Below are 12,043 nucleotides of genomic sequence, written 5' to 3' on the forward strand. Positions count from 1 at the left end.
TAGCACACATGGAGCATCCCACCACACAGAGGCAATAGATGTAAATAACTTCAAGAACACAGATGATTGTAGAGTAAAACAATTAGAAAGTACTGAATATTTATTACATTTGTTTTTAGTATATTTGCTTATGTTTATATAAGTTACTACTTCGTAATGGCAATGTTTAACAACTGGCTTGCAAAATTCCTAACAATGCATCCACCAGCTCTTGCAAGCCAGGATGAGCTACCTCCAGCACACTCCTAAATGGCTGGATTTGTCATGCATGGTTTAAACAATACTATCTCCCAAAATCAATTGTTTTAGGGAGAAATATATATTCATAATTTAATAGCTCTATTGGATCACAGAACCCATGTGTTTGCAGCTCACACTGATGGGAATGTTGAACAGAAATCCCAAGAGAAGGATCCTTATCCACTGCTGATCGTGGGCTGCAGGACTTGGAACTTCTCCCACCTTGGTCCTGACTAGTCCCTAGGATTTGAGTGGCCCTGAGAGGGTTTAAAGAAGAGAGGATGGCTAAATGGGAAATACTCCAGAATGAATGTCCCAGGGCAGGCATATCAGGAGGATGGAAGTTAGAAACTTCAAGGGGAGAAGGAGAGAGGATTCCCAAAGGAGTTGGGTAGAGAGTTGAAGACTAGACTTGCCAAAGCATGGGAGAAACTCCAGGTTTGGTGAAACAGGTCAGGTGTAAACAGATGTCATCAGGGACCCCTGCTTGTGATAAACTTAGTTTTAAGTGCCTTTCCTTTAAGATTCAGGGAAAAGTTTAACAAGAAATTTGGGGTTTTTTTCCCCTATATCATAATAGAGGAAGAACCCTTCCATAGAGAACTCAGCTCATGCCTGTTCAGCACGATGTGGCCATTTTAGGAAGCCCAACAAGATGGGGGTAGCAAAGGAAAACTCACCTAGTCACTGGCCTCAGAAAGAGGGACCATTAGGTTCTCAAGTGTCCAGTGGGTGAGTTGGGGTTCACGGAGGCAGACCAACAATACAGGGGAGGCCCTGAGAGGACAGACAGATGACCCAACCTTCTGCTCACTCCTATAGATGAGGGGATGCTGCCTTCTGAAGGAGGTGGAAGGGGCCCCCATGTCTGCGTGGCATCCCTGACTCTACCCAGCACATGATACGCCATTGTTGCCTTTTTTGCCTGCTCCCTCTCTTAGATCCTACACTCTTTGAAGGGAAGAGAAGATGTCACTCTTAGCATAGGCTGGTATGCAGCAGGTACTCAATACACTAGAAGGAGGTACCTTCAGTCTCCTCAGGAGAAGAAAACCCAGAACAGCTGGACTAGAACCAGCTGTGAGGCAGCAATGAGCAAGTGCAATGCTCAGGAGCTCATAACAAAATGTACTAGTCAATGGCCAAATGTCGTCTTAGGCCCCTAATGAGCTCAAGGTCTTGAACTTGGTACTGGGAGAAGACAGAGAAGGAGGGAGTCAATCCTGGCCTTCAGGGAGTTTCTTGAAGAAAGGAACCGTGTACACTTGAGGAGGTCAGACCAGTTCAAGGTGAGTTCATGGGCATCCCTGTGAAGTTGGGTGACACCTAAGGTCTCAGGGGCAGGACAAGGACTCTGCCCAGGTTTCTTGCTCCTTTGCCAGCTCTGGCCTTGCCCCCCTCTCTGGACCAGGCAGGAACGCTGAAGAGAGCTGGCAAGATGCCCTCCAACTGAGGAGGCTTTTCAGACATGCAGGATTATCCCAGGGCCCTCTGGGGGTGGTGGAGGTAGCTGGAGGGGAGAAAGGAGGAAAGGGGGAAGGAGGCAGCCCAGGGGAACCAGAGGCGGGAGAAGAGAAGTCATACACGGGGCAGTGCATTGAGGATCTGGATGGTGCTGCGGGCTAGGTGGGAGACCCACGTGGGTCAACGTAGAGAGGAGCCCCGGAGCTTGGTAGCTGAGAGCCTCAACAGCCCCACTAAGAACCTGGCACTTCCCAAACCAGTTTCTTCATATGTTTCAGGGGAGGAGCGAGTCAACATGTATTTGTGTCATTATTTAATTAACGTCCATCTCTCATACCACAGTGTGAGCCCCATGGGGGTGGGAGGAGGGCTGTGCTGGTTTTGCTCACCACTGTACCCCCTATGCCTGGAGAAGGGCCAGGTGTGGAGCAGCCACTTAGTAAGTGTTCATCTAATAAATGTCATTTTCAATTTGTATTTCGTGATACGTTCCTAGGCAGCCTCAGGAGCCGGGGAGGCACTGCCAGGAGGTGCCAAGCCTTGCAGCTATTCTTCCTGCATCCTCTGTATGCAGTAGGCACCCCCAGTTGCTCATCTGAAGCAAGAGTTCCTTAACTAAAAATCAGAATAAGTTTGGTACCCACTGGAGCAGTGTCTCCCAAGAACTTCATTGCTCTGTCAATTGTGGGCATCACTAGTGGCCATCAGCCAGAGGTCTATGCCATGTTCCTCTGGGTTAGTCTGTCCCTAAAGCTGGTTGGACCAGGACATTTGCCCACTTTGGCACCTTTCTCTAAACTCAGTGCCTAATTCCCAAACTGGACCTCTCCTCTCCTGTTGCCAGAGACCCCAGGAAAATGACGCTCCAGTCCCTGCTCTACCTCTACAGGCCCACTGTGCTCACCTCCGCCCCAGGCTGGCAGTTGCCCTGGCCCTGCCGGAAGGTCACCCCCAACCATGCCAGCTCCCTGGATTTTTCAGATGTAGACTCAGAGCAGCCAAGTTAGTTGAAAAGAAAAAAAATATATATCCTCCCTCCATGCCCAGACTCCTCACACTCGAGCTGGGGAAGTGCCAACAAAAATAGTATGATGTCATCCCCCCCACACCCCCCACACCACTGATCCTGTTAATCCCTTTCTGCCAAATATCGTCTTGGTTTTTATTTAAAAGTGATTTTATTGTCAGAGGCTGGTTAGAAGCCTCTGAGGGCTGTGCTGGGAAACCTGGTGGTGTCTTTGATGTGTAGGGTGCTGCAGACCTCAACCCAGTGAGCCCCAACAAGGAAACAAATGGGATTTGCAGAAGGCCGGGAAGCCAGAGGAATGCTGTGTCAGACAGTATGCGTTACCAATGCCATCTGGTTTTGCATTTCACAACCAGTGCACCTCTGTAAGGCAGCCTATGGGAAAGGATTTCTCAGCCTCTAAGGGGCCTGTGTGGAGCACTACGGTTCCACTCTGGACCACCACCTTTCCTGCCCCCATCATGAAAAACATCTCTACCGGGGTGCCCTGCCCCCACTCGCACTCCCATCACCAGGTATCCAAATCCGAACCTATTCTAGAAGGGTTGACTTCAAGAACAGAGGTAAACCAGGGGGGACGGTGGCCCCATGGGCTGGAGGGGTGGCCCGACTAGAGACTAGATGAGAGCTGAGGTTCAACCCACCTCCGCCACTCTGTGATCTCATCTTTCCAGTTGTCCCAGGGATGGGCCCCAACTCTGAGCTTGAGGTTGTTGCCATTGCTTGGTTTCTAATTTCAGGTAGCTCTAACAGGCATGCAAGTGCCTTGACCACAAAATGCTAAAAAAGGAAATGGGTACCCCAACCTTCCCCAGAGGTCTGAGCACAGACACCTGAAGCCCACCCCAGAGGGAATCAGGAGGGGTCTAGACTGATGGGGAGAGGGAACATATAGAAGCTCCTCGTTCTCAGGGCTCACAGCAGACTGTGGAGTTGAAGATCTTCAAGTTGTAGGTAATATTGCCTTTTCTGCTGCAAATAATAGCAGCTACTACTTATTGGGCACCTTGTGTATATTAGACATATAGGCATATTACATGACCTGGCTCATTTATTCTTTTTTTAAAAAAAGATTTTATTTATTTATTCATGAGAGACACACAGAGAGAGGCAGAGACACAGGCAGAGGGAGAAGCAGGCTCCCTGTGGGGGGCCCGATGCAGGATTCAATCCCAGGACCCCAGGGTCATGACCTAAGCCAAAGGCAGACACTCAGCCACTGAGCCACCCAGGCCCCCCCTGGCTCATTTATTCTTCACACCACCTTAGGGAGGTGGTATTCTCACCCTTGTTTTCACAGATGAAAAAGTTGAGGTCCACAGAAATGAGAAATTGGCTAAGTGGTGGGGACTTAACCCCCATGCCACATTGACCTGCCTGAAAAAGATTTTCTTATTCACAGATGAGAAAACTGCAGCTCCATCACAGATGTGGCCTATCCTAGGGCCCTCAGAAGGTCAGGGGCAGAGCAGAACTGATGCTCAGATCTTCTGACTGCCATCCCATAGTTCTCTCCATCCCACCATGCAGAGACCACTTAGAGTATCCGTCTCTTTCCTTATCCAAAGGACACGTCCTACCATGCGTGAGTACTCTTATTTGAGGGGAGATGTGTGGTATCCAGCCTCCAAGACCGTTCACAATGAATCTTGCCTTTAGGTATTCACCCTGTTTGTAGTCCCTCCCTGCCTACTAGGTAGCTAATAGGATGTTATAGAAATGACAGGGTGCTTTCTCTTAGGAAAGTCAGCCACCATGTTGTGGGGACCCTCGAACAACCTGTGAAAAGGCCCATGTGGGGTAGTAGTGAAGCCACCTGTCAACAACCAGCACTGACTTGGTAGCCATGTGAGTGAGCCACGTTATCCAGCCCCAGTCAAGCCTTCAGGTACTACAGCCCCAACATCTTAACCTGATGAAAGGCCCTAAGCCAGAAGCTATGTCTGGTATGTTCATCATAAGCATCTTTGCTGCAAGGATTTTTGCCACATAATTAATTAACCATAAGGCAACTTTGATGTAAAAGATAAAATCACAAAAAATGAAAGGGGGCATTCATTAAGAAGGACATAATGAAATATGAAAAGTGAATAAAAATTTTTTTAACTTCCTTGTGAAATGCAAAATATTGAATACATCTAAAATGTGTATAGATTGATTGGTAGCAATTCTGTACCCAAACAAAAGGTTTTATGTTGTGGATTTTATCTAAACACTTGTCTTCAATGTCTTTCATCCATAACATCATACATTTTGTTTGCTTGTTGATTCATCTTCTTGTTTAGCACACACTTTTTTTGTTTTTGCTACAATTTCTTTCTCCATTAAGAGAGGTATCCGTTTCCAAATACTAGGATGTATATTTGTACCTGAGCTTTGCATTGTTTCATAAAAGCCTTCTACTCTCCTGAACTTGTTTGTTCACTGCTGTCACATGTCCGTTGATAGATGGTCTAAAGTTCTATGGGAAATATAGGTTCAAAACTCTGTGCCACTGTACAAACCATTATAAGGGCTGAGAGTATCAATGGGAGAATGAAACCAAACTTTTCACTGGTGACAAAACCAAAAAACTGTCAACCAATCATTTTTTTCTTTTACAGCAAAGTTGCCTTACCACCAATGACTTATGTTGCAAAAATGCTTGTGGCTTACAGTGAAACTTCTTGAATTGCCAGAACAACCAAGCTAAGCCATTCCTAGATTCCTGACCTACAGAAACTGTGAGAGATAATAACTGTTTACTGTTTTGAGGAATCACATCTTGGGGTAATTGTTAAATAGCAACAAGTAACTAACACAGGAGGGCAGACCTTTATTGGCTCACATGTCAGGATTTGGTGAGATCCTCCTTGCTATTTCTACTCTCTGTCTTGTTGGAAAGTCCTGATTCTGATAGAGGTAAAGAGAACCATGGTGCTTCCTTGTCTTCTGTAGAGCTGGGAACAGAGACTAGACACCACAGCTGCCTCCCTGGCTCTCAGCTGTGCTAGCCAACAATGGTTTGGCCATTTCTACCAGGAGTCAGCAAAATGTTCTTCAAAGGTCAGAGAGAATGTATTTTAAGCCTTCCAGGCCACGTAGGATATTTGCTACAACTACTCAACTCTGCCATTGTAGCACAAAAACAGCATTGGAGGATACACAGACAGGCATTTTCTAATAAAGCTTTATTTATAAAAACTAATGAGTGATTCATGGGCCATAGTATGCTAATCCCTGGTCTACACAGAGGGAAAACATAACACACAAAGGTCTTTGGTCAGGTGGGCTTAGGGAAGGGCACTCCCCATAGAGAGAAGGCTATTCCTCAACTGCCTTACCCTGGGCCTTATGAATCCTTACCCTTGTCCCAGGATGCCAAAATATTTGGCAGCTCTTAAAAACACAACTACATATGAAAAACAGATGAGGGAGCCCCAGGTTTGCTGAAAATCTGGGAACCTGTCACAGCTATTACTGAGGAAATGTCCATACCTGCTGGAAGATCCTTTTCAACCCCAGTAAAGACTATGTGCCATCATTGGTTATTGCTTTCCTACCTATTACCTCCTTTCTTTCTCACCTCTAAATATTGTTTTGTGTAGCAAATTAGTCCAAAACTCAATGGCTCACTCATGTGGCTAGTATGTGGCGCCTGAGTGTCCTCACAACATGGCAACTGGCTTACCCCATAGCCATCTATGTAGGAGACCAAGGAAAAAGCTGCAGTGCCTCTGTGACTGAGCTCTGGAAGCCACAAGTTGTCACATCTATTGTACTTCATTGTTCACACTGGCCAACCTTGATTCAATGCACCTGGACAAGGAGGCAAAAATCCTTGGGGGCCATCTTGCAGGCTGGGTAGAGTGAGTAGGTCCTGAGGTCAGCACCACACTGGGGGTGGTCACTACAAAAGGTCAACCACTTGGGGCCCCTGGGTGCTGCAGACCTCAACCCAGTGAGCCCCAACAAGGAAACCCCCAACAAGGCCCCTGGGTGGCTCAGTGGTTGAGCATCTGCCTTGGGCTCAGGTTATGATCCCAGGATCCTGGGATCAAGCCCTGCATCAGGCTTCCCTTGGGGAATCTGCTTCTCTCTCTGCCTGTGTCTCTGCCTCTCTGTCTCTTATGAATAAATAAATAAAATCTTAAAAAAAAAAAAAACCTCAACCACTTAAGTTTGGTTGTTGCATGAAGGGGGGCAAATAGAAGGGACACTATCGCCTGTTCAAATCTATATAAGTGACTTGTATTTTTAGGCCCTATAGCAAGGCACTAAGGCTCAGGTGTCAATGGTTGTGGGTTTTAGCTACATTTGAGCACATTATTTTCACTGGGGCTCCAATACCACCAACCTTGATGCTCTACCATTTCTAGGAGTCTGAAGTAAGTGTTTACCTCTCTATTTGGCTCCCCAGCATCCAAATACTTTCCCAGAGGAATTTCCCATGTGTAAGTCTTCATAGGGGCAGGTTCCTACCTGGGTCTTCAGCCTTTCTGTCAGTACTTGATTCATCTTATGACTCTCCAATAAACCCCTTTGCTGTTTAAATTAGCTGCACTCAAGGGAAGCTCACTTGATGCCAAAGCCGCTACACCTCTGCTGTTGTTGTGGAAACAGTCACCAGAGTAGAACATCCACTTGAGAGTCAGACAGACCTGGGTTCCAGCCCCAGCCCTGACTTTTTAATGCAATAAATTAATTTCCAACAAATTATTTAACATTTCTGAACTTGAGTTGTTTCCCTTACAAAAGTAACTTTTAGCTTGCCAGACTGCTATATAAGGATCAGCACATAGCACTGTGCCTGACACATAGTTGGTGCTTAATGACTGCTCTTCTATAACAAAGACGATGCTAACAATAATGGCACGTGGGTGGTGGTCCCTCCTTACGTGACCCCTTTCAGGTTTCATGAAGAAGCAAAGTCACTTCCATCTGATGACAGGCCTTTCACAACGAATGGCCTTGTCTCTCAGTCATAATTGCTCTTTAGAACTCTCAGAGCTGGCCCTACTTGTGAAGTTGACTCTTCTAACAAGGAACTTGCTAAAGCCCCCCCCACCTAGAGACTAATCCAGAGCGTGATCAAGAAACAGCCTACCCCCCTCATCTGCAATGCTTTGCAAATGGAACTCTTCTCGGCCTATCCTGAGACCTTAGAGCATCCAAGATGGGCTACTTCACACCCCACTGTGGTCCTTGCAGTCTGGTTCCAGGTCAACCAGAACTTTGGCCCTGGGCCCCCTGCCTGCTATAACCACATGGCTGCTCCAGACACATACTAGATGGAAAGCCACACTCTGAGATGCTCTGCCCCTGCAGCAGCTCTTTTCCTTCTCATCCCTTCTTTGAGCTGAGGGAAGCTGTAACATGGTGTGTCACCTTTCCTAAGGATTATCCCAAGCCTAGCGTGTTCGTAAGAAGTGATTTGCAAGTCTCATCCCAGGCTGCTCTAAGAATTACAATCTCATACCCAACTGAGCAAGAGACTGTCACCTCTCCTCTGCCCCGTACCCCAAATCCTGGCAATCGGGTGGTGCCACCTATCCTGGTTACGGGGCATCACTGAAGATAAATGGGCAACTGCAAGGTCAGAGAATCACCCTAACACAGCAAAACCTCACTTGTTCTCAGATTCCCTCCTAGAACATCCCAGTCGACTCTATGGGGCCCCTCCTTCACCTTCCAAAGCATTCATTTGACACTTAGGACAGACATTTATTACATTAACAGCTGACCAGCACCCTGTTATCTTTCCCCAACTCGAGTCTAGGCTACTGGGAACAGAGAGCCTTCTCACAGTCTTCCTGTCCCCTGCACACCTGGCATAGCGCCTGGAGATGAATCAGAGCTTAGAAATGTTGCAGTGGCTGCTCCACTGAGGGCACAGAGCATGGGCTGCAGACCCTGCCTCCCAGGGCCCGAAAGAGGCAGCTGCTCACCCTGCTGTGGTGAGTGGGATTTGGGAAGCCAAGGCATTTCTCAGGACAAGTCAGCTGACAGATAAGAACACACCAGTCCATAACGGCCTGAGTGTTTTTCCAAGTTGCAGAGACAGGATGTGTCCTGTGCCTGACCAGCAGGACACAACCATCGTTGAAGCACAGCTGAGCCCCAGCAAGTCTGCTGCTCTCAAAGCTGGTGCTATCCTGCTGAGATTTCAGGCCTTCCAGGATGGGGTCTCAGGTTACACCCCCCTCTGGGGCTCCTTAGCTTGTGATAGGAGCTGCCTTAGGACAGGGCCGTCACCACCACCCCATTAGTGCAGGAAATATTTGCCAGAGAGCGTCACTGTCCAGCAGGAGAATGACAACTGAAGAGCTACATTTCATTTGTTCCAGGACTGTTTTAGCCTAGCAGATTCCTTCATCCTCTCTCCTTCCCCATCAGCTCAAAGACCTGCAGACTTTCCATACACTCAGTGTCCCTTTTGAGATTAGAAATCGACCTAACAATAATGCCTCCTTGCAATATTCTTGCAAGTGCTTGCCCCAGTATGCACTACCTGGTGTATCTGCATGTCAACACTGTGAGGCAGGACGAGGAGATGGTTTGGTTGGGATTAATAGTGGGAATGACTGCAACACCTAACATCGTACTAAATATTTGACAAATACCGTAAGTCAGCCTCAGAACAACCAGATGAGGTGGGAATGCCACTGGCCCCATTTTCAGATGAGTAAACTGAGGCTTAGGGGCATTAAGAAATTTCTGAAGTCCCCCAACTGGGACTGGTAAGACCAGGATTCAAATCCAAGAGTGGCACCAAAGCATAAGCTCTTGACACAGTCCACTTCTGCCCACATGCCCATCATACATCAGTGGCTGTGCTTCACGCAAGAAACATAGGGACAATTAAGATACCAACCTGATTCCCAAGTTGTCAAACTAGCCAGGGAAACAAATATTAACATATTATTGAGTTATTTATTACAAAGTGATATTTGGAATAATAAAAAAAATACATACAACCACAATGAGTGGTTCGAAGGCTGATAATTAATCCTGTCTATAAGGAAAGAGGAGAGATTAGCTGAAGCTTCACAAAAGGACACTCAAGAAAATGGAACTTTCTTTAACTGTGGTTCAGCTTCTTTTCTACTTTGAATGTGTCATCTTTAGCCAGCATTCACCCACACTGGCATCTCTTAACTGCACCATCCAACATCTGGGCAAGACCCAGGCAAAAGGGACCCCTTCTCTGAGCCCTTGCATTACTGGGTCTCATATGTCACTAACACAGAATAAGTTAATGTATAAAACAACACAAGAGTGCTTCTGTCACTCAGGATCCTGAGCTCAGCATTGCCACAGCACAGCCGATAACCCTAAACATCCACTCTCATGAGTAACACCATTCAGGCCCCAGGGAAACATTTCTCCGTATCTCTTGGCTTGAGTCTACGAATCAAAAGGAAAATGTGCCCAAATGCCAGGGTTTGTGGGTTATGCTGCTGCCAGCATTGGAGATGGACTCCTCCCTTCAGAGACTGGGCAAGCTTTGAACAGTGGTTGCATAGATAAGAGTAAAGGCAAATTAATTTATTTTCTTCTTCTCTGACATGAACACAACAGACTCATGCAAAGTGAATGTGGTGCTGAGTGTCTGTTTCTTCTACGTTCTCCTGTGTGCTTTGAAGACAAAAATTACTGTAGTATTCACAACAGTTATGCATGATGGCTAGAGAACAAACCATAATATTTTAAACTTGTGTATTTGCAGGCCTATCCATAACATACAGGAAGCATGATACTAATTCTTTATGTTGACCACAGGCAGACACTGAAAGCTAGAATTGTAAATAGTTTTATTTTTATAAAAGTATTTTTAAAGATTTAACTACATTTTCAAAGGGCTATATAGTAATTTTTACCTAAATATTGATTTTTAAAGTTGACATGAATTTATTATCATTTATACTTTGTCTTTTAATTTCAATAGATTGTTTTGCATGTTTATTTGCATAGCTATTTAGTCACTTGAAAACATTAGATGGGCTGCCTCCCTACTCTCTTATCTCCCATAGGACCCCTCTTGGGCCAGCTAACAGAATTGGAATTGGCCAGAGTGGTCTCATCATCAGCCCTGGTTCAGCAGGAAGCATGTAAAAAGTTCCCTGGCTAAGGCAGGAGAGGCCTCAGTTGCAAGCTAGTTTGCTTGTTGCTATATATACTACTCAGTTTCTCACTTTGTCTTGCTTCGACCTTGACCTTCTAACTGTCTCCTGATATCTAAGTATTCACCTGGCTACCTGGTCTACCTCTACTGATAGCTTCAGCCACTGTCTTCCTGAGCCAGGTCCCCATCAATCTTCTTTGGTGATCACATTGCCTGCTTCCTCCCCAGTAAGTACCCCCCATTGACATCCATTGGCCTGGACTGATGCAGTTCACTAATACAAATACATGCTCTAAAGGTAAGTCCTCTTTTTTCCCCCCAAGAATATTCAGAGAATGGGCTTCTCATCACTTATTTCATGTAAATAATTTTACAAACTATCCTGATTTTTGTCTCACCTTGCCCCCTTCAGAGTGAGTCATATAAATCATTAAATCTCAAAAGGAGGGACTCCTGGGTGGCTCAGAGGTTGAGCATCTGCCTTTGGCTCAGGGCGTGATCCCAGGGTCCCGGGATTGAGTCCCACATCAGCCTCCCTGCATGGAGCCTGCATCCCCTTTGCCTGTGTCTCTGCCTCTCTCTCCACGTCTCTCATGAATAAATAAATATAACCTTTAAAAAAATTTTTTAACTTAAAAAAATAAATTAAAAAAATAAATCTAAAAAGGAAATCAGCAAGGTCACCACATCCTTTTTATAATTGGAGAAACTGAGGCACAAAAACAGGAAATGACTTTCCCATGATCATAAAGCAAGAGACTCAGATTAGAGGCAATTCTCCAGTCTCTGAGCCTAGTATCCATTCTCTTGCTCCATACCACCTTTTTGGATAATCATGTGGCATTCCAACAGCACCCCTCTCCACCGACCCCAGTAAATCTCCCCATGACATCCCAAAGGGATGTGAATTGTTACTGTGAATTCCTGAATTTGATGGTGGGTGCACAGAGGAAAAGCAAGAGAGGTCATTTCATAAATGACATAATGGCACTCTCCAAAGTTGAGTTGCAGGGGTTCTGCATGCCTGTCTGGAGACTAAACATTTTCACAGTTCCTTTGGCCCAAGGATTATTTTCTTGTTGGAAAAAATGGAAAATCCTCCTTACAGATGGTAAGAAAACTAACTTCAGCTGAACTAATCCAGAGACAAAGATTCTTGTGAAACTGGAGAAGGATAAGGGAATGAGGGGGAGCAAATATTTACTTTA

This window comes from Canis lupus, chromosome 32 (genome assembly GCF_048164855.1).
Source record: "Canis lupus baileyi chromosome 32, mCanLup2.hap1, whole genome shotgun sequence".
Lineage (NCBI taxonomy): Eukaryota > Metazoa > Chordata > Mammalia > Carnivora > Canidae > Canis > Canis lupus.